At 43.6% G+C, this 22,112-nt stretch overlaps 1 long non-coding RNA gene and 1 pseudogene across 1 annotated transcript in view; one reads left to right on the top strand and one right to left on the bottom strand.

The window, feature by feature from the left end:
• Positions 1–8,760: 8,760 nt before the first annotated feature.
• On the top strand, positions 8,761–9,218 carry LOC116472207 (membrane protein BRI3-like; annotated as a pseudogene).
• Positions 9,219–16,058: 6,840 nt separating this feature from the next.
• The window catches only part of LOC131383982 (uncharacterized), a 57,323-nt gene continuing 51,269 nt past the window's right edge, over positions 16,059–22,112 (bottom strand). The window contains exons 3-4 of the long non-coding RNA XR_009214415.1: positions 18,127–18,273; positions 16,059–16,166 (exon numbers count right to left, since the gene is read on the bottom strand). This is a non-coding gene — a long non-coding RNA (uncharacterized LOC131383982). The remainder of the gene's footprint in view (positions 16,167–18,126; positions 18,274–22,112) is intronic.

Genomic DNA, 22,112 nt, shown 5'->3' with positions numbered 1-22,112 from the left:
TTATAAGAGTGTACACATGGCAGGGCATGGTGGCTCACTCCTGTAATCCCAACACTTTGGGAGGCCAAGGGGGGTGGATCACCTGAGGTCAGGAGTTCAAGACCATCCTGGCCAACATGGTGAAACTCTGTCTTTACTAAAAATAGAAAAATTAGCCGGGCATGGTGGTAGGCACCTGTAATCCCGGCTACTGGAGAGGCTGAGGCAGGAGAATTTCTTGAACCTGGGAGGCAGAGGTTGCAGTGAGCCAAGGTCGTGCCACTGCACTCCAGCCTGGGTGGCAGAGCGAGACTCCAGCTCAAAATAAATAGATCAAATAAATAAATAAATAAGAGCAGGTTTTAAGCTGTCCCAAAACAAAGAGAAATATTGTGTCTTACAATTTATACAGCCATTTTCATAGACATTTTATTAATTTTATAATGCTTCTGATATTTGTCTATTCAGTTCTGCAAAAGCATATTGGGTTCATCTATGTGCCAGGCATTGTACTAGGCACTGATAATATCATTGTCTTACCCCTCCTGCTGCCTTCAGTCCAATGGAGGGAGGGGTTTTAAATAAAATTATACAAGTAATTATTTAAATTACTATTGTGAAAACTGCCATAAACAAGTGTTAAGTGGAATAATTCATCTGGCTAGAACCAGGATTGGCTTTCCTGAGAAATTAACACTTATTATTATGTCTTAAAAGGTGAATAATTACAACAACCAAAAATTTCCCCCAGGTCATCGTTGTCTTGTTAAATAGGAACTTAAGCAGGATGTACGTCCAATTTGCCTCTTTCCAAAACATCCTCACCAACATACATCCACATTCATTAGCTTTTCCCCAAAATTTGAAATATTTTACAACTGAAGAGCTGAGACAGCGAATTATGAGAGGCCCCTCATGCTCACCTGTGTCTTCGGAAAATTTGCACTTGTTCTGCTAGTTACACATTAAAATTTAGACTCGTAGGCTGTTAACTGCATGATAAACAGGCTGGTGTTCCAATGTCTCACCAGAAAGCCATGGAGGTGGAAAAAGTGTAATTACCTGAGTCCAGAACCTAATTCCATTTTATATCTAAACTCAAAATATGTTGTGCATCATTTAATAAACAATTTCCCAGGACTCTAACAGCCATGTAGGAGAGGACAGATTTCAAACTTTGGAATTTGGAAAAGGCTTTCACTCTTTGGAAAAACACACCACTTAAAGGCAATGAAAGGGGCCGGGCGGAGACCAAACTACACCAGTCGCAGTCAAGGATCTTTATTGGAGGTATCCAGCGGCACCACGCAAGGAGAAGGAAGAGGAGAGAGAGAGGGCTGCTGGTGTGCTGGGTTTTATATCCCTTGGGCCTACGTGGATCGGGCTAGGGGCGGGCCCAAGGGAAGGCGGGAGATGCTTCTTTCTGATTGGCCCTCCTTTGGCAGGTTCAGACAGTGCACGGTCAAGGAGGGGAGAAGAACCCGGTACCGGCCCCATCTTAAGGTACGGCGCCATTTTAAGGTACTCCATGTTACCTAACAGGCAACACACTTGGGGCCAGGTGCGATGGCTCACCCCTGTAATCCCAGCACTTTGGGAGGCTGAGGTGGGCAGAACACTTGAGGTCAGGAGTTCGAGACCAGCCTGGCCAACATGGTGAAATCCGATCTCTACTAAAAATACAAAAAATCAGCCGGGCATGGTGGCAGGTGCCTGTAATCCCCAGCTACTCGGGAGGCTGAGGCGGGAGAATAGCTCGAACCTGGGAGGCAGAAGTTGCAGTAAGCGAGATGGTGCCACTGCACTCCAGCCTGCGTGACAGAGCTAGGCTACATTTCAAACAAAACAAAGCAAAACTATATATATGTATGTGTTCATATATATCTGTTTTTTTCACTATCCCCTGCATTTTCTGATGACCATTTAGTGGCCAGAAACTATCGTGATTTCGGTGCCCACATTTAAGTGTGTATTTATGATCACATTATTGAAGGATTCACTGTAAGTAACAATGTTTTAATTTTTGATATGGTTTGGGTCTCTGTCCCCACACATATCTTATGTTGAATTGTAATCCCCAACATTGGTAGTGAGGCCTGGTAGGAGGCGACTGGATCATGGGGGTGGTTTCAAATGGTTTAGCACCATCTCCCAAGAGCTGTCTCGTGATAGAGTTTCACAGGATCTGGTTGTTTGAAAGTGTGTAGCATCTCCCCTCTCTTCCTCCTGCTCCAACCATGTAGGACGTAACGTGCCTGTTTCCCCTTCCCCTTCTGCCACGATTGTAAGTTTCCTGAGGCCTCCCCAGCCATGCTTCCTGTACGGACTGCAGAACTGTGAGTCAATTAAACCTCTTTTCTTTATAAACTACCAAGTCTCAGGTAGTTCTTTATAACAGTGCGAGAATGGACTAATACAGCTTTTAGTAAAGTGTTGCTAAAGCTCACACATTCTTTGTGTGTTATTTCAAATTTTGATAAACACTGGTCTATTCCATAGTTTTCTATAATCTCAGTCACTGTTAATAACAGAAACCAGATACATCTACAAGGAAAAATAGCTATGACATCATTTTTCTATACAACGTCCCAATTAACATTAACGTTATTAGAAGCTAATTTTTTTCTTTTCTCAGGGTAGGAATCTATGTCAGAATGAGTATTTTCCTTCTCTTCTTTGCCAGGGTCCAGCTCAGACAAAATAAAGATGTAAGAAACAGACTCTTTAAACAAGATTGTTCAAGTGAGATAATAATTACAGCTATCATTTACAACTTTCATAGCTGATGAAATATTTATTTTCCCATAGGCCCTGTAGGAAATTGACTACCTTGTATCTAACTTTGCAATCGTATTTTTGCATTCTTTCTTTCATTGACTATAAATATTTCTGTTTCTTCTATACTTTTTTTCTTAGGTGAAAGCAAGTTTATTAAAAAGTGAAGTAATAAAAGAGTGGCCGCTGCATAGGCAGAGCAGGGTGGGAGGGGGCTAGTTGGCTATTTTATAGCAATTTATTGATGATATGCTAAACAAGGGGTGGATTATTCATGAGTTTTCTGGCAAAGGGCAGAGGAGCTCCCCAAACCTGGGGTTTCTCCCCCATCCTCACCATATAGGGTAACTTCTGGACGTTGCCACAGCGTTTGCAAATTGTCATGGCACTGGTGGGGGTGTTTCTTAGTATCCTGATGCATTATAATTAGCGTATAATGAGTAGTGAAGGTTGCTGTCATCACCTTCTGGGTTCTGGCTGGTTTGGGCTGGTTTCTTTACTGTCTCCTCTCTTAGCAGCAGAGTCTTGTTACCTGTTGTTTACTATCTCCTAAACAACAGGTTTACTACCTGTTGTTTACTAGCAGGGTTTTGTGACCTGTTTTTATCTGTCTCCTGTCTTATCAGTAAGGTCATGTGACCCATTGTCTTGGGAACCAGTCCTTGCAGACATTATTAAGCTATTTCTTTAGCTGTAAACATCTTATAATCATGGGTTCTCACTGGCAAGGAATGCGCCTCGCTGGTTTTAAGATGGAGTTGATTTTAAAATGGTGTCACCTTGGCTCTCCTATGCTCTTGCTTCCCTAACATAATGCCCCCTCTACTTATGAGACAATTCTTCATCTTAAAGGGAGATGAAGGACAAACGTTGATGTTGTTGTTGCTAGTTTTTTGTTTTTTGTTTTTGGTTTTGTTTGTTTGTTTTGAGACAGACTCCCACTCTGTCATCCAGGCTGGAGTGCTGTGGTGCGATCTTGGCTCACTGCAACCTCTGCCTCTCTGCCTGGTTCAAGCAATTCTCCTTCCTCAGCTTCCCGAGTAGCTGGAATTACAGGCACCTGCCACCATGCCTGGCTAATTTTTGCATTTTTAGTAGAGAAAGGGTTTCACCATGTTGGCCAGGCTGGTCTCAAACTCCTGACTTCAAGTGATCCACCTGCCTTGGCCTCCCAAAGTACTGGGATTACAGATGTAAGCTGTTGTTGCTTTTAGAGACAAGGTCTCTCTCTGTCAACCAGGCTGGAGTGCAGTGACGCAATCACAGCTCATTGCAGCCTTGACTTCCTGGGCCGAAGCTGTCCTCCCACCTCAGCCTCCTGAGTAGCTGGGACCAAAGTCACACTCCACTATGCCTAGCTAATTTTTGTATTTTTTTGTAGAGACAGGGTCTCGCTGTGTTGCCTGGGCTGGTCTTGAACTTGTGGGCTCAAGAGATCCTCCTGCCTCGGCCTCCCAAATTGTTAAGATTACAGATGTGAGCTACCACACTCAGCCAAAGGTCATTCTTCTGTAACTTCTTCCTGCTGGCAGTGAACATTGACCTTAGAGACAGGATTCTCTCATAAGAGCTTGCAGTCAGCCTCTGGGGAGGCAGGGGAGCTTCTTGTTTGTGTGACGGCCTGATGATTTGATGGGCGTAGGCCTTGCCTAGTTTGGAGGTGTAAAAATCTCTGGATGCCTGATCTAAGGGACCTAAAGACAGGATATCTTTATTTCTTGGGTCAGAAGACGGGATGTGTTAGAAGCCTTGTGTTAGCATCATCTTTATCTGGAATTGTTGTAATCTAGAAGACACAGATTTTTACCAAGAGATTAAACAAGCAAGGACCAGATTAGTAATAACAAGATGGCTATCAAAGCTGCTAGGAAGGCAAAAAAACCAAGTGAGACTTGGGAGAATGCTTTTAATGGTTGACCAGATATATTTGGAATGGTGCCTTGGTTATATTTATGCAAAATTTCTTCTGTACGTCTTTGAATGAGCTTGAATCCCTTGTTGGCTTTCTCATTAATAAATTGAATAAATTTTTTGACATATATTCATTCTATATGTATGTGAGAGTCATGTTACTAGTTTTTGCAATTTATACTTTAAAACCAGTTTGGAGGTCTCACTGAAATATCCAGGTAGACTCACTTGGCAGAGCCAATTAAACTGACTAAAAATTTACCTTATGGGTTGCTGAAATCCAGGTATGTGGCAACACAAATTTGAGTTGGCTGACTGTTCCCGTACTTCTTTTTTTTTTTTTTAACATTCCATGTTTTTGTTTTTGTTTACTTTGTTGGACAACTCTATTAATCTGTCTTTTCTAATCTGTGATTTGGGCCATTTCTTTTTTCATTACCCAGATTCAGGAACTAGTGAGTAAAAGAAAATAATATGCAGGTAAATGTTTAACAATTGGTTCTTTCGTGAGAGGAGAAAGGAAAAAACCCAGTCAGGCAGGCAGTTAGGGTGGGTCCTCGGTTGAATTCTTTCAAACAAAAGAACAGCCTGCAGGCACAGATAAGGGAGCTTACACAGAGGGGCTTGCCTAAGACGTGCCCACAGCCACACAGATAGGCGAGTGACTTGCCCAGGTATGCCTGCAATGGAAAATTCTATCCCCTAACACGTGCACAGTAAGGGGAACAAAGGAATATAGAGTAACTCAAGCTAAGGGCCTGCATGTGCATTAGGAGGATGGGGTGGAGCCCCCAGAAGTTTGCACCTTACGCAAATGAGATGCCCAGCCCTCATGGCTTTCTTATAAAAGCCTTTGCATTCAACTGTAAAAAAAAAGGCGACCCTTTTCCCAAGACCCCTCTCTATCACAGAAAGCTGTTCTTTCTTTCACCTATTAAATTTCTGCTCTGAAATTCACCCTTGGTGTGTCCACATCCTTGATTTCCTTGGCTATGAAACCAAGAACTTCAGGTGTCATCCCAGACAATACAGTTGCTTCACTTTGAGGTGGCAGGAGGGGCCGATTTTCAACATTTATTAAATTCTGTGTTATCAGTACTGGTAACATGGACTCTTTTAACCTACCAATGTGACATCACTGAATTAGCAGCGTTAGGAAGAGCTGAGCACAATCGTCTCTCATGAGCCAGTGGGGCCCGGCCACAGCACACCTCTGCTAATGAACCACTAGGCCAGTCTTGGCTTCATAATCAAGAGAGCACCTTGTATATTCATGTGTTCTTAGAAAATAGTGGTGTGAGCCATGTCTTTTTCTACAGCATGGTCAAGGAAGTTGTGTGTAATGCACTACCAGACTGGTCATCAGGCACCCGCTATGTATACGAGAACCTGAGGCTCTCTGGGTTCTGAACACGACTGATAATTAATTCCTCACTGTTGGCAGCAATAATTAAGAGTCTGGTTTTATTGCCTGTCCCCTTGGTGATCTCTCTTAGGATGATGAGGAACTATTTTCCATTGGGTGAAATATGACAAACAGAAAATATGGTTTGTTAGTCTTTTTTGTTTCTGTTTGTCTATTGGGAATGCAAGCCAATTAAAACAATATTTCATGCTCACTGAAAAGGAGAACAACTCTTTGGGATCTGACCAGAGTGTTATTGTGTTACCAAGCTGACTTTTGACCTGTGGATGAGATTATAGAACTGAACTGCGGCTCTCTGATGTCCACGTGTCTGCAATTGAAACAGCCTTAGGCCGGGCGCGGTGGCTCACGCCTGTAATCCCAGCACTTTGAGAGGCCGAGGCGGGCGGATCACGAGGTCATGAGATCGAGACCATCCTGGCTAACACAGTGAAACCCCGTCTCTACTAAAAATACAAAAAATTAGCCGGGCGAGGTGGCGGGCGCCTGTACTCCCAGCTACTCGGGAGGCTGAGGCAGGAGAATGGCGTGAACCCCGGGGGCGGAGCCTGCAGTGAGCCGAGATCACGCCACTGCACTCCAGCCTGGGCAACAGTGAGACTCTGTCTCAAAAAAAAAAAAAAAAAAAAGAAACAGCCTTTACCTCTTTTGGTTGGAAGATGAAATATTAGTAAATTAGGGTATAAAGTATTAATAAATTAGATTATAATTTGTTTTAAAAAGAGCTCTGATTTTATTGGTTTACGAAGAATAGTAAATGCTTATATAAATTTAATATTCCTAGAAGTCCTTGAAAATAAAGAAATGAAACTTGTAATACACTACTCAGGAAGTGCCAAGAAAAAAAAATAACAAAGTATTCTCATAGAAGGTTCTGCTCAGGAGCATTTTGCTATAAGAAGCTGAGTTCAAAGATCACCAGAATCCTTAGACAAATTAGTTTGATAATGGTTTAAAAAACAGCGTTGTCTTTCCCCAATTTTATCAGTATGGAGTATAATACAAACGTATAATTTTTAAAAATAAGATTGAGTTTGTTTTCTAATGAAGAGACTAGTTAATCTGAGCTTCCTAAACTTACACTATTTATAGATCAGATAACATTATACCCCACATAATGTTTAAGAATACTGAAAAGATAAAATAATACAATCAAGGACATTGATTTATAATTTCTTTATTTTTTTGAGGCAGGTCTCACTCTGTCACCCAAGATGGAGTGCATTGGTGCAATCTCAGTTCACTGCAGCCTCAACCTCCTTAGGCTGAGGTGATCCTCCCACCTCAGCCTCCCATGTAGTTGGGACCACAGGCACATACCACCATGCCCAGCTAACTTTTGTATTTTTAGTAGGGACAAGGTTTTGCTACGTTTCTCAGGTTGGTCTTGAACTCCTGAACTCAAATGATCCACCCCCTCAGCCTCCTAAAGTGCTGGGATTACAGGTGTGAGCCACTGCGCCTGGCTGAATTATAATTCTGATACATGTTTTTATATCAGCCTTAATTATATTTTGTAATGTGTTAGATTAAGCATAATAACTAGAATCTTAGTTAAATTAAGTCTTTGGACTATAGTAAATTGAATTAATTAATAGATAATCTTTGGACGGCTGGGTAATTTTGAAGTAAAATAAAATATTGAAGCATAAATCACCAAATATAATTTTGGGAGCTAATATATACTTTTGCTATTTATTTATTTATTTATTTATTTATTTATTTTTTTGAGACGGAGTCTCGCTCTGTCGCCCAGGCTGGAGTGCAGTGGCGCAATCTCGGCTCACTGCAAGCTCCGCCTCCCGGGTTCACGCCATTTTCCTGCCTCAGCCTCTCCGAGTAGCTGGGACTACAGGCGCCCACCACCACGCCCGGCTAATTTTTTTTTGTATTTTTAGTAGAGACGGGGTTTCACCGTGGTCTCGATCTCCTGACCTCGTGATCCGCCCACCTCGGCCTCCCAAAGTGCTGGGATTACAAGCGTGAGCCACCGCGCCCGGCCCTCTTGCTCTTTATTTTTATGAAATAGCATGGCTATTACTTTGCATTATGTAATTGTGCATGAGCTTAATGTTACCACTTTAAAAGGCATAAAAAGCACACATCTGAGGGTGGGGAGCAGTGGTCGTATTAGGCGTGCTTACCAGCTTTGCTGTTGTGCCAAAATGCTTATTTGTGACAAATAGTTCTAAATTAATTGCCACCCCAACCCTGCCCTCACACCTAGTACTTTCTGTAAAAAAGATGGAGTAACAGGACCAGATTAACTCTCTTGCCTTAAATAACTAAAACACCAAAAAATATGTATTTGAAACAATGGTTTTCAGACATTGAACAACAGAACAGAGAAGTAATCCCTGAGAGCAGGAAAACAAATGAAGTGAGCCTAATGATTGACCCAGCTTCCTGCCTAGAGTTTCCAGACTACGGCATAGAGAATACACCTGTGTCAATGAGTTGAGGAGACATTGTTGGGAGTATGGGGAGGCCAAGGCAGCCAGGGTTTGCAGAACACGGTGCTGAAGAGGAGTGGGGGAAGGGGAACTCTGCGGATCTGCAACGAGTGGATCCCTCCATCCCTTATGCAGGTACTGGTCAGCACACATCTGTGAGGAAACTTCTCAAGATTAGGGTCCCCACTGGGGCCGACTGAGCTGAGTGGGTCTGCCATGGACCACAAGCCCCTGCTGCAGAAGTGGCCGCTGGCTTACACAACCTGGAGGCTGTCCAGGGCAACTATGCACGCAGCCTGCACAGCTATGGCACCACCCCTGCCAGCCCCCGCCAAGGCCCTACCCCTACCTCGCCACAGGGGTACCCACTCGCCACCCCAGGGTCTACAACATCCACAGCCAGACCACCACCTGGTACCTTGCCAACTCCATCATGGTCGTGGGAAGCTGTCCCGTCCGCAGGGTTGGGGGTGCTGGAGGACGGCTTCACCTTCCTGGGCATCTTCCCGGTCATCATCATATGCCCCTTTGGGTTCATCTACTGTTTTGCCTTGAGGAAGTGAAGATGCCCCAACTGTGGGGAGACTTTCGCTGAAAGGGAACACCACGCCTGGCTTTCCTACACCCAGTTCTCTTTTTCTAATGTAAATTTTGTGTATAGTAGTTTTATATGATTAAGCTTCAGAACTGTTTTTTTGTGTGTTGTTGTTGTTGTTGTTTGAGTCAGAATTTCATTCTTGTCATCCAGGCTGGAGAGCAATGGCACGATCTTGGCTCACCGCAACCTCTACCTCCCAAGTTCAAGCGATTCTCCTGCCTCAGCCTGCAGAGTAGCTGGGACTACAGGCACCAACCACCACGCCTGGCTAATTTTTGTATTTTTAGTAGAGACTGGGTTTCACCATGTTGGACAGAATGGTCTGAAACTCCGGAGCTCAGGTGATCCGTCCGCCTTGCCCCCCAAAAGTGCTGGGATTACAGGCGTGAGCCACCGTGCCCAGCCTCAGAAATTTTCTGTAAAGCGAGATGGGATATATGTGGCACCTGCAAGCCGCGGTTTCCTGGAACGTGGAGAGGCGCTGTGCTGCTCCCTCCCAAGGTTAATGACTACTCAATAAAGCACTGCTTGGCCAGGCACAGTGGCTCACACCTGTAATCCCAGCACTTTGGGAGGCTGAAGTGGGTGGATCACAAGGTCAGGAGTTCGAGACCAGCCTGACCAATATGGTGAAACTCCGTCTCTACTAAAAATACAAAATTTAGTTGCGTGTGGTGGCAGTCAACTGTGGTCCCAGCTACTCAGGAGGCTGAGGCAGGAGAATCACTTGAACCCGGGAGACGGAGGTTGCAGTGAGCTGAGATCACGCCGCTGCACTCCAGCCTGGGCGACAGAGCAAGACTCTGTCTCAAAAAACAAACAAACAAGCAAAAAAACATAGAGCCTAGAATAGTGGACATTCTCACCAATCAGAGTGGGAAAACTTTGTAATACATGGAATATTGGGTATGGAACTCAGAAGAGTATTTCCTCAGAAGTGGGACAAAATCACTCTTGACTAAAGCCTGCTCTGGTCACATCTAACAAAGTTTAAAAGTAAGGAAAGATAGGCTGGGCCTGGTGATTCACACACCTGTAATCCCAGCACTTTGGGAGGCTGAGGTGGGCAGATCATTTGAGGTCAGAAGTTGGAGACCAGCTTGGCCAACATGGCAAAAACCCCGTCTCTACTAAAAATACAAAAATTAGCCAGGCATGGTGGTGCATGCCTGTAATACCAGCTACTTAGGTGGCTGAGGCATGAGAATTGCTTGAACCTGGGAGGCAGAGGTTGCAGTGAGCTGAAACTGCACCATTGCACTCCAACACGGGTGACAGAGCAAGACTGTCTCAAAAAAAAAAAAAAAAAAAAAGGAAAGATAAAACTGGTTCCAACTGACAGTTGTGTCCCAGGACAAGGCACAAGAATATCGAAATGAAAGCAATACAAGAATACCTATTACTCAACAAGACAAAATTCACAATGTCTGGCATTCAACAAATGTGTGACATGCAAATAAGCAAGAAAATATGACCCAAAATGAGGAGAATTATCAATAACTGAAAGGGATCCAGAAATGAGATTGAGAATAGAATTCAAAAGCAAGTATATTAAAAGTTATAATGAATATATTGCATTACAAATTATGTTTTATATGTTCACAAAGGTAGAGGAAACATAAGTATGTTAATATAAAGAAGATATTTAAATGACTCTTTCATCCCTGCAATTTCTGAGAAAAAAATAAGACTCAAATGAAACTATACAAAATAAAAAACATAATATTTGAGATAAAATAGAGACTATGTTAACAGTAGATTAGATGCTGCAAAAGAAAAAAGGTTAGTAAACTTAAAGAAATATAAACTATTGAAAATGAGACAAAGAAAAAAGCAATGGAAAATAAACACAGTATTAGCTATGGGACAACTTCAAGAGGCCTAATATATATAAAATTATAGTCTCTGAATTATTCAAGAGAGAAGGGCATTCAAACTCAGAAAGCTGATTGAAAGAAAAACTAAAAAGCAAAATAAAGACAAAAATTAAGAAAAAATAAAAATATGCTATGTGTGGTGGCTCACACCTGTAATCCCAGCACTTTGGGAGGCCAAGGCAGGAGGGTTGCTTGAGCCCAAGAGTTCAAGACCATCTTGGGCCACAGAGTAAGGCCGTGACTCTGCAAAAAATGAAAACTATTAGCCAGGTGTGGTGGCATGAACCTGTAGTCCTAGCTATTTGGGAGGCTTAGGCAGAAGGATTGCTTAAGGCCAGGAGTTCAAGGCTGCAGTGAGCTATGATTGTACGACTGCACAAGCCTGGGCAACAGGGAAAGACCTTGACTCTATTTGTAAAAAGAAAGAAAGAAAGAGAGAAAGAAATGAAAAAGAGAAGAAACTGAAAAAATAATTGCTAAAAACTCCAAATTTGACAAAAACTGTAAACTCATAGATTGAAGAAGCTCAACAAACCCCAAGTGAAAGAAACATGAAGAAAACTATGCCAAGGCACCTCATAATCAAATTGATTAAAATTAGTGACAAAGAGAAAATGTAAAAAATGCAAGAGAAAAAAGGCATATTACAAACAGAGGGACAAGCATAAGGATTACAGCAGATTCTCAGTGTAAACAATGCAAGCCAGGAGATAGTAGAACAATGTCTGTAAAGTATTAAAAGAAAAACAGTGCAGGCCCATTAGCTCATGCCTATAGCACTTTGGGAGGCTGATGCAGGAAGATGGCTTGAGACCGGGAGTTCAAGACCAGCCTGGGCAACTTAGCAAGACCCCTGTCTCTACAAACACTTAAAAAAAAAATTTAACTGGGCGTGGTAGCATGTGTCTTGAAATCTATTTTATCTGATTAAGTATAGCTATTCCTACTCATTTTTAGTTTCCATTTGCAGGGAATATATTTTTCCATCCCTTTATTTTTAGTCTATATGTATATTTATAGATGAAATGTGTTTCTTATAGGCAACAGATCATTGGGTCTTGTTTTTAAATCCATTCAGCCATGATATGTCTTTTGATTGGAGAGTTTATTTCATTTGCATTCAATGTTATTTTCGATAAGCAAGGACTTATGCCTGCCATTTTGTTATTTGTTTTTTGATTGTTTTGTGGTCTTCCTTTTAGTGAATGCGATTTTCTCTGGTGGTATCTTTTAATTTCTTGCTTTTTAGTTTTCGTGTATTATGAACTCAAAGTGTCTGAGACAGGCCTCAATCAATTTAGAAAGTTTATTTTGCCAAGGTTAAGGATGTACCCTCAGGAGGCTGTGTCCTGGCAACATGTGCTCAAGGTGGTCAGGGTACAGCTCACTTTTACACATTTTAGGGAGACATGAGACATCAATCAATATGTGTAAGATATACATTGATTTGGTCCAGAAAGGCAGGACAACTCAAAACACAGCAGGATGGGGAGGGGTGGGGAGGGGATAGTTCCAGGTAGATAAGGTGTGGTTCCAGGTAGGTAAGAGACACAAAGTTACATTCTTCTGACTCTTTGATCAGCCTTTCACTGAATACACAATTTACATGTTGGGGAACAAAAAGGAATAGTCACTTACGCCTTAGTCTGGCTCAATGAATCTGCCTTTGTCTCAGATGAGCAGAGAGATGACTTTCTGTCTGGCACCTGTGAAGACAAGGTATCAATTTACATCACAAGGGTGAAATTCAACAGAATTGTTTTAGGGTAAAGATTTTGAGGCCCAGAAGGAATTTCCTTATGAGCAAATTGTGATGGAGGTATATAGCTTTTAAAACATCTTTGTAGTTACATTATTTAGGAATAGAATGAGAGGCAGGTTTCCCTGATGTAGTTCCCAGCTTGACTTTTCCCTTTAGCTTAGTGATTTTGGGGTCCTAAGATTTATTTGCCTTTCACAGTGTCTGTTACATTGTCTTTGATTTGACATTACCATGAGGCTTGCAAATAGTACTTACAACCCATTATCTTAAACTGATGACAACTTAATACTGATTGCATAAACAAACAAGCAAAGAGAAAGCAAATAAAAGCTCTACACTTTAACTTCATTCCTCCACTTTTTAACTTTTTGTTGTTTCTGTTTATGTATTATTTTACTGTCTGTGTCTTGAAAAGTTGTTGTAGTTATTTTTTTTGATTGGCTCATCTTTTAGTCTTTCTGCTCAAGATATGAGTACTTTATACAGCACAATTACAGTTTTATAATATTCTGTTTGTCTGTGTACTTACTATTACCAGTGAGTTTTTTGCCTTCAGATGATTTCTTATTGCTCATTAACATCCTCTTCTTTCAAACTGAAGAACTCCCTTTAATATTTCTTATAGGACAGGTCTAATGTTGATGAAATCCCTCAGCTTTTCTTTGTCTAGGCAAGTCTTTATTTCTCCTTCATGTGTGTAATATTTTTTGATCAATTCTGCTATTAAGAGATTGTACTTCATTCTTCAGTATATCAATTGCATTTTTCAGCTCCAGAATTTCTGATTGATTCTTAACTATTTCAATCTCTTTGTTAAATTTATCAGATAGTATTCTGAATTCCTTCTCTGTGCTATCTTGAATTTTGTTGAGCTTCCTCAAAGCAGCAATTTTGAATTCTTTGTCTGAAAGGTCACATATCTCTGTGTCTCCAGAGATATGTGCCTTATTTAATTCATTTGGTGGATTCATGTTTTCCTGGATGGTCTTGATGCTTGTGGATGCTTATTGATGTGTGGGCATTCATGAAATTAGGTATTTATTTTCTTTATCGTAGTCTTTGCAGTCTGGGCGTGTTTGTACCTGCCCTTCTTGGGAAAGCTTTCCAGGTATTCAAAGAGAGTTAGGTGTTGTGATCTAAGTTTTTGTTTACTGCAGCCTTATCTGCATTAGAGGGCATCCCAAGCCCAATAACACTATGGCTCTTCAAGACTCAAGAGGTACTGCCTCGGTGGTTTTGCATAAGATCTGCAAGAAATCGCTGGATTACCAGAAGGAGGCCTTGTTCTTTTCCTTTACTTTCTTTGAAACAAATGGAGTCTCTCTCTCTGTGCTGAGCTGCCTGGAGCTGGGGAAGAGGTGACATAAGCACCCCTGTGGCCACCATCACTGGGACTGTGCTGGGTCAGACGTGAAGCCAGCACAGCACTGGGTCTCACCCAAGTCCCACAGTAACCACTGCCTGGTGACAGCCTATGTTTGTTCAAGACCCCAGGGTTCTACAATCAAGAGGTGGTGAAGCCAGCCAGGCTTGTGTCCTGTGTTATCTTGAATTTTGTTCAAGAGTGACTAGCTCTCCAGATTCCAGGCAGGACTAGAGATGCCATCTGGGAGCCAGGTCCTAGAGTTGGAAACCTTAGGAATTTACCTAGTGAACTATTCTACTGTGGCTGAACTGACAGCCAAGCTGCAAGGCAAAGACCTTCTCACTCTTTTCTCCCCTTTCTACAAGCAGAGGAATCTCTCCCCATGACCACCACCGCCCCAGGCCCATGGCAAATACTGTCTGGCTACCATCGATGTTCACTCAAGGCCCAAGGGCTCTTCTGTCAGCTTTTGGTGATGTTGGCAGTTCTGAGTCTGTTCCTTCAGGGAAGTGGGCTCCCCTCTGGCCCAGCGCAGGTCCAGAAATACTGTCTAAAAGCCAAAACCTGGAATCAGAGACCCCAAGAGTCTAGTTGGTACTCTACCCCACTGTGGGCAAGCTGGTACCTAAGCTATAAGACAAAGTCTCCTTTACTCTTCCCTCTCCTTTTCTCAAACAGAAGGAGTCCCTCCCTGTAGCCACCACAGATGGGAATGTGCTGGGTCATATCTGAAGCCATCACATCTCTGAGTCTCACTCAAGGCCCATGGTACCACTGCTGATTATTTAGGGCCCAAGGGTTCTTTTTTTTTTTTTTTTTTTCCAAGACAGAGTCTTGCTCTGTCACCCAGGCTGGAGTGCAATGGCGCGATCTCGGCTCCCTGCAACCTCCACCTCCTGGATTCAAGGGATTCTCCTTCCTCAGCCTCCCGAGTAGCTGGGATTACAGGCGTCCGCCACCATGCCCAGCTAATTTTTTGTATTTTCAGTAGAGACAGGGTTTCACCATGTTGGCCAGGCTGGTCTCGAACTCCTGACCTCGTGATCCACCCGCCTCAGCGTCCCAAAGTGCTGGGATTACAGGGGTGAGCCACTGCACCTGGCCTGGCCTAAGGGTTCTTTAGTCAGCAGGTGTTGAATTCCGCTAGGACTGGGCCCTTCCCTTTGAGGTAGTGAGTTCCTTTCTGGCCCAGAGTGTGCTTAAAATGTCATCTGGGAGCTAGGGCCTGGAATGGGGCTGTCAAGACTCTGCCTGTCCTATTGTAGTGCCCAATCCTACTGTAGCTGAGTTGGTGTCCAACTTGCAAGACAAAGCCCTCTTTACTCTTCCCTCTCCTCTCCTCAAGCCTGAAGGAAGGCGTCTCTCCCAGAGCTGCAAGCTGTGCTGCCTGGGGTTAGGGGAGTGGTAGCACAAGCACTTGCTTGGCTGCCCTGGCTGGTTTCTCACTAGGTCACGTGCTCCTTAAGTCCACTAGCTCTCAGCCCAGCACAGCACCAGCACTTGCCCAGGAATTGCAGTCCTTGTGGCCTAGGTCACCTTTCACATTTATTTAGGACCCCAGAACACTTTAACCCATTGTGGTGAGGCTTGCTAGAACTCAGGTTCCAGCCACTGGGGTGGGTGATTCGTCTTTGGCTAAGGCTAATCTAAATGCTCCCTCTGGCTGAGTTTCGCCCAGTGTTGCTTTCTGCTGACAGGACAGCACTGAGTTCCAACACAAAGTCCCACAATCGCAATCACTTCCTCCCCTAAGCATATAGATTCTCTCTCCATGCCATATGGCCTCTGCCAAGGGATGAGGAAAGGGTGGTATTGGCAATTCAAGACTGTCTTTCTTTCTTACCCTCTTCAGTGCCTCTTTCAGTGATGTGAAGTTAAAACCAAGTACTGTGATTAGTCACCTGATTTTGGTTGTTATGAAGGTGCTTCTTTGTGTGGATAGTTGTTCAATTTGGTGTTCCAGTGGGGAGGACAGTCGGCAGAGTCTTCTATTGAGCCGTCTTGCTCTGCCTCTTCCTCCTGAAGGATAATGTTTCAATGAAAAATTTAGAGATACAGTAATTCTGGGAGATGAAAAGATCTAGTTCAGTTGTGTTAAACTTTGGTATGCCCAATAATATATCAGTATCTCAGGTGGTTACTAAAATGCAAATGTTTGTGTTTTACCCCCATACCTTACTCCCTAGTAACTATGAATCAGTAGATCTTGGATGGGATCTGGGGGAGAGCATCTTTAGCAGAAGTCAAGGGTATAACTATGGAAAGGAATGGTTTATGTAGAGTAGAAATAAAGATCATCCAGATTCTAGGTGTTGGTCCTCACTTGAAGACCTAAGATAATGGCAAGGTTCTGGATAGAGAGGAAACTTGTGAACCAAATAAGGAAACCTTCATCTTTTTGAAACAGAGAGCCTAAGTAGGTAATAAATAATAGTGTGGAGAGGACATAAAAGAGAGTGACTTGAACCTAATTCAGTATGCTCTAAGCATTATCTTTAGAACCATCAGTACATTTGATTTGGGTAAAGGGAAGAGTATTTGGGAAATGGTGATTGAGTGAAAAGTGTTTTATAGAAAAAATATCTCATAGAATAATTTTAAAAAACATTATGATCAAAGATGATAATAAGAGCTTATATTTATTGAACATTTACTATGTGCGAGGCACTATTTTGATTATTTCATGCATATTAAGTCTTAATACTCATGAAAACCATGGGCTTTATTTTCCCCATTTTACAGGTAAGGAAAATAAGGCTAAGATAGGTTAATATGTCAAAATGTCATGAGGATACCAGTTAGGTAGCTAATGTCCGGGCCGGGTGCAGTGGCTCACGCCTGTAATCCCAGCACTTTGGGAGGTCGAGGCGGGTGGATTGCCTGAGGTCAGGAGCTCAAGATCAGCGTCGCCAACATGGTGAAACCCTGTCTCTGCTAAAAATACAAAAATTAGCCAGGCATGGTAGCGGGCACTGTAATCCCAGCTACTCAGGAGGCTGAGGCAGGAGAATTGCTTGAACCCAGGAGGTGGAGGTTGCAGTGAGCTGAGATCGCGCCACTGCATTCCAGCCTCGGCAAGAGAGCAAGACTTCATCTTAAAAAAAAAAAAAAAAAAGAAGCTAATGTCCAAAGGAGAGATGACAGAAGTTTGAAATAAGATATTCTAATGAGTGTGAAGAGCCAAAGACAAATTTAAGAAATTATAAAGGGAAATCTTTGTAATAATAAAGGGACATTATAAATGATCAGATTGGAAGAGAGTTCAGGAAAGGTAGGATCTGATGTTGACTGACTGTTGTTTGGGATACTGGTTTAATAGCGTTGTTATTAAGAAAGATTGAAGGCTGAGCCCAATGGCTCATGCCTGTAATCCCAGCAATTTGGGAGGCTGAGGCCGGCAGATCACCTTAGGTCAGGAGTTCGAGACCAGCCTGGTGAAACCTCATCTCTACAAAAAAATACAAAAAGCAGCCGGGCATGATGGCGTGCCCCTGTAATCCTAGCTATTAGGGAGGCTGAGGCAGGAGAATTGCTTGAACCCAGGAGGTGGACATTGCATTGAGCCGAGATTGCGCCACTGCACTCCAGCTTGGGCAACAGAGCAAGGCTCTATCTCAAAAAAAAAAAAAAAAAAAAAGAAAATTCAAGAAGAGTCTACCAAGCATGCAACACACAGTAGCAAGACACACACACATACAAACACACATGCACACACACAGAGAAAGATTTAAGAGTAAATATAAGTTAATTATATATACAATAAAAGTCTACTGAGTTATACATGCCTTTGGGTCAGACATGTGGAAATGTACATTAGTCAGAATTATGAGTAGAGTGCTCTTGAAGCAGGTGACACTGGAGTATGTGTGTTATTGAAGCCAAGAAATTCTTCTGGTGATAGTAATAAAATATTTGAACAGAAGTGGCAAAGCAGTAAAGATTCATTATGTCATATAACAAAACTTTTGAAGGGAGGCACCTCCAGGTTTGGCAAGGTGGCTCAGTGATGTCCGCAACAGCCCAGTCTCTTTCTTTTTTCTTTGCCATCCTCAATATTTGGTTTTTGATCTTGGGCTTGCCACTCATGGTTGCAGGATGGTTGTCGGCAGCACTCTGAAACATTTATCTGTATACAACATTTAAAACAAGAAGAAAATGGGGTGATAAACAAAGAATAGGATTGTGATTGCCAGGGCTGGGGGAAGGGGAAAATGTTGCTGATCAATGGCAACAGATATAAAATTTCTATTATGCAAGATGAGTAAGTTCTAGAGATCTGCTGTATAACATTGTATGTATAAATAACAGTACTGAATTGTGCACTTAAAAATCTGTTAAGAGAGGCCAGGCATGGTGGTCCACACCTATAATCCCAGCATTTAGTGAGCCTGAGGTGGGAGGGTCACTTTAGCCCAAGAGTTCAAGACAAGTCTGGGCAACAAAGTAATACCCTATCTCCACAAAAAATACAAAAGTTAGCTGAGTGTGGGGGTGCACGCCTTTAGTCCTAGCTACTTGGGAGGCTGGGGCTGAAGGATCACTTGATCCCAGGAGTTCAAGGCTGCAGTGAGCCATGTCACACCACTGCACTCCACCCTGGGTGACAGCAAGACCCTGTCTAAAAAAACAAAACAAAACAAAACAAACCTCAGGCATGGTGGCTCATGCCTGTAATCCCAGCACTTTGGGAGGCTAAGGCGGGTGGATCACCTGAGGTCAGGAGTTCAAGACCAGCCTGGCCAACTTGGAGAAACCCTGTCTCTACTAAAAAATACAAAATTAACTGGGGGTGGTGGCGCATGCCTGTAATCCCAGCTACTCGGGAGACTGAGGCAGGAGAATCGCTTGAACCCAGGAGGTGGAGGTTGCGGTGAACCGAGATCATGCCATTGCACTCCAGCCTGGGCAAAAACAGCAAAACTCCGTCTCAAAAGAAATAAAAAAAAAAAAATCTGTTGAAGCCGGGCGCGGTGGCTCACGCTTGTAATCCCAGCACTTTGGGAGGCCGAGGCGGGTGGATCACGAGGTCAGGAGATCGAGACCACGGTGAAACCCCGTCTCTACTAAAAATACAAAAAATTAGCCGGGCGTGGTGGCGGGCGCCTGTAGTCCCAGCTACTCGGAGAGGCTGAGGCAGGAGAATGGCGTGAACCTGGGAGGCAGAGCTTGCAGTGAGCCGAGATTGCGCCACTGCACTCCAGCCTGGGCGACAGAGCGAGACTCCGTCTCAAAAAAAAAAAAAAAAAAAAAATCTGTTGAGAGGATAGAGCTGTTAAGCATACTTACTATAATAAAATTAAGAAGGCAGAAAGAGGAAAAAGAAGAGAAAGAGAGGGAGGAGGAGGTGGAGGTGGAGAAGAAGAGGGAGTAGGAGGAGGAAAGGAAGAAGGAAAAGAGGGAGGCACCAGTAAGCTCTCCTTGCCTGATTTATGTTTTCCTAATCAAAAGGGAAATCCTTAAAAGCTCCTGGGGTGACTTTCCCTTAAATCTCATTGATCCGAACTTGATTACTTGATCTTCTCTAGCTCAAGAGAGTATGGAACAGTAAATATATTGCAAAGTACAATGAGATTGTCATCACTACCTTAGATTAATTATTCATCCCCCAGGACAAGGCATATTCTGTATCCTCACTCTAGAAAAAAGAACCGGCCGGGCGCAGTGGCTCAAGCCTGTAATCCCAGCACTTTGGGAGGTCGAGGCGGGCGGATCACAAGGTCAGGAGATCGAGACCATCCTGGCTAACACGGTGAAACCCCGTATCTACTAAAAATACAAAAAATTAGCCGGGTGTGTTGGCGGGCGCCTGTAGTCCCAGCTACTGGGGAGGCTGAGGCAGGAGAATGGCGTGAACCCAGGAGGCAGAGCTTGCAGTGAGCCGAGATCGCGCCACTGCACTCCAGCCCGGGGGACAGAGAAAGACTCCGTCTCAAAAAAAAAAAAAAAAAAAGAAGAAAAAAGAACCAGGGGTCTATTAGAAGAAAAAAGAGAAACAATGGATTTTTGTTATTTTTATTTTTATTGTTTGAGACAGGGTCTCTCTGTGTCTCCCGGGCTGGAGTGCAGTGGTACAATCACGGCTCACTCAACCTCCCAGGCTCAAGTGCTTTTGACACTTCAGCCCCCCGAATAGCTGGGACTACAGGCATGCATCACCACGCCTGGCTAATTTTTGTATTTTTTGTAGAGATGGGGTTTCGCCATGTTGGCCAGGATGGTCTCAAACTCCTGGGCTCGAGCCATCCACCTGCTTTGGCCCCACAAAGTGCTGGGATTATAGGTTTGAGCCACCACGCCTGGGAAAAATGGCCCGTTTCTAGATAAGTAAGAGTATTAGCCAAGGGGTAGATGGATTTCCCTATGGAGAGCATTTAAAATGAATTAGAAAAAAAAAATAGCCGGGCTCCGTGGCTCACGACTGTAATCCCAGCACTTTGGGAGGCTGACGTGGGTGGATCACCCGAGGTCAGGAGGTCAAGACTAGCCTGGCCAACATGGTGAAACCCCATCTCTACTAAAAATACAAACATTAGCTGGGCGTGGTAGCAGGCGCCTGTAATCCCAGCTCCCTGGGGCGGGAGCGGAGGGGGCGGGGCGGGTGGTGGCGAGGCAGGAGAATGGCTTGAAACTGGGAGGCAGAGTTTGCAGTGAGCCGAGATCGCGCCTTCGCACTCCAGCCTGGGGAAGAAGAGCGAGACTTCGTCTCAAAAAAAAAAAGAAGAAGAAAAAAAATTAAGGACATGGGATGAAACCCTAAGGGAGAACACTATCTGAAGAGATGTTAAGAGGTAAAAGAGATTGTGAGGGATTGAGAAGGCAGACTCTGAGAGGTAGTCAGTAGGCTAACACCATGGTCATTACAAAGAAGATAGTTCTGTGTTTTCACAGAATGTATCCCAGAGAAGAGTAGCTAAGACTTACACACCAGTAATTATAGAAACAGTACTGCCGGGCGCGGTGGCTCACGCTTGTAATCCCAGCACTTTGGGAGGCCGAGGCGGGCGGATCACGAGGTCAGGAGATCGAGACCACGGTGAAACCCCGTCTCTACTAAAAATACAAAAAAAAAATTAGCCGGGCGTGGTGGCGGGCGCCTGTAGTCCCAGCTACTCGGAGAGGCTGAGGCAGGAAAATGGCGTGAACCCGGGAGGCGGAGCTTGCAGTGAGCCGAGATCGCGCCACTGCACTCCAGCCTGGGCGACAGAGCGAGACTCTGTCTCAAAAAAAAAAAAAAAGAAAGAAAAAAGAAACAGTACCGTATTAGTCTGTATTAGTCTGTTCTCATGCTGCTAAGAAAGACATACCCAAGACTGGGTAATTTTATAAAGGAAAGAGGTTTAATGGACTCACAGTTTCACATGGCTGGGGAGGCCTCACAGTAATGGCAGAAGACAAGGAGGAGCAAGTCATATCTTAACACGGACGGCAGCAGGCAAAGAGAGAGTGAGAATCAAGCGAAGGGGATTTTTCCTTATAAAACCATCAGATCTCATGAGACTTACTGCCACAAGAACAGTACGGGGGAACCACCCCCATGATTCAATTATCTCCCACTGGGTTTTTCCTACAACATGTGGGAATTAGGGGAGCTACAACTCAAGATGAGATTTGGGTAGGGATGCAGCCAAACCATATCAAGTACAAAAGTTGGTGTGGGTCTATAAGCAGGGTTTCTCAACTTTGGCACTATTGACATTTAGGACAAGATAATTTTTTTTTTTTTCAAGACAGAGTCTCGTTCTGTCACCCAGGCTGGAGTGCAATGGCGTGATCTTGGCTCACTGCAACCTCCACCTCCTGGGTTCAAGCAATTCTCCTGCCTCAGCCTCCCAAGTAGCTGGGATTACAGATGCCTGCCACCATGCCCAGCTAATTTTTGTATTTTTAATAGGGATGGGGTTTCACCATGTTGGTCAGGCTGGTCTTGAACTTCTGATCTCAGGTGATCCTCCCACCTTGGCCTCC

This window comes from Hylobates moloch, unplaced genomic scaffold (genome assembly GCF_009828535.3).
Source record: "Hylobates moloch isolate HMO894 unplaced genomic scaffold, HMol_V3 SCAFFOLD_8, whole genome shotgun sequence".
NCBI lineage: Eukaryota > Metazoa > Chordata > Mammalia > Primates > Hylobatidae > Hylobates > Hylobates moloch.
This window is presented reverse-complemented; position numbering and strand designations above follow the sequence as displayed.